The following is a 722-nucleotide window of genomic DNA, read 5'->3' as shown; positions in this document are numbered from 1 at the left end:
TTGCTGAATTCATTTATTAGTTCTAATAGTTTTTTGGTGGAATCTTTGGGGTTCTCTCTATACAGTATCATGTCATCTGCAAATAGTAACAGTTTTCCTTTTTCCTTCTCAATTTGGAAGCCTTTTATTTCTTTTCCCAGTCTCATTGTTGTGTTTAGGACTTCCAATACCATGTTGAATAAAAGTGGTGAAAGTGGGCATCCTTTGTTCTAGATCTTAAGGAGAATTCTTTTTGCTTTTCCCCATTGAGTATGATATTAGCTGTGGGTTTGTCATACATGGACTTTATTATGATTGAGGTATGTTCCCTCTATCCCCATTTTGCTGAGTGTTTTTATGACAAATGGATGCTGAATTTTGTCAAATGCTTTTTCTGCATCTATTGATACCATAATATGATTTTTATCCTTTATTATGCTTATGTGGTGTATCATATGAATTGATTTGCATACGGTCACCCAACCTAAAATCCCTGGGATAAAAACCACTTGATCATGGTATATCACCTGTTTAATATATTGCTGAATTCAAGTTGCCAATATTTCTTGAAGATTATTACATCTATATTTATCGGGGATACTAGCCTATAATTTTCTTTTTTTGTGATGTCTTTGTCTGGCTTTGGAATCAGGGTAATGGTGGCCTTGTAAAATGAGCTTGGGAGCCTTCCCTCCTCTTGAATTTTTTGTGGAATAGTTTGAGAAGGATAAGTGTTAACTCTT

The 722-nt window shown here is 34.5% G+C and overlaps 1 protein-coding gene across 2 annotated transcripts in view; it reads left to right on the top strand.

Annotated features, from left to right (window-relative positions):
* ADGRL3 (adhesion G protein-coupled receptor L3) overlaps window positions 1–722 on the top strand; it is a 125,833-nt gene that overhangs the window by 39,089 nt on the left and 86,022 nt on the right. The window lies entirely within an intron of this gene.

The sequence above is a fragment of the Hipposideros armiger genome, unplaced genomic scaffold (assembly GCF_001890085.2).
Source record: "Hipposideros armiger isolate ML-2016 unplaced genomic scaffold, ASM189008v1 scaffold_1128, whole genome shotgun sequence".
Classification (NCBI taxonomy): domain Eukaryota; kingdom Metazoa; phylum Chordata; class Mammalia; order Chiroptera; family Hipposideridae; genus Hipposideros; species Hipposideros armiger.
The sequence above is the reverse complement of the archived record's forward strand: the minus strand, read 5'-3'. Positions and strand labels throughout refer to the sequence as shown.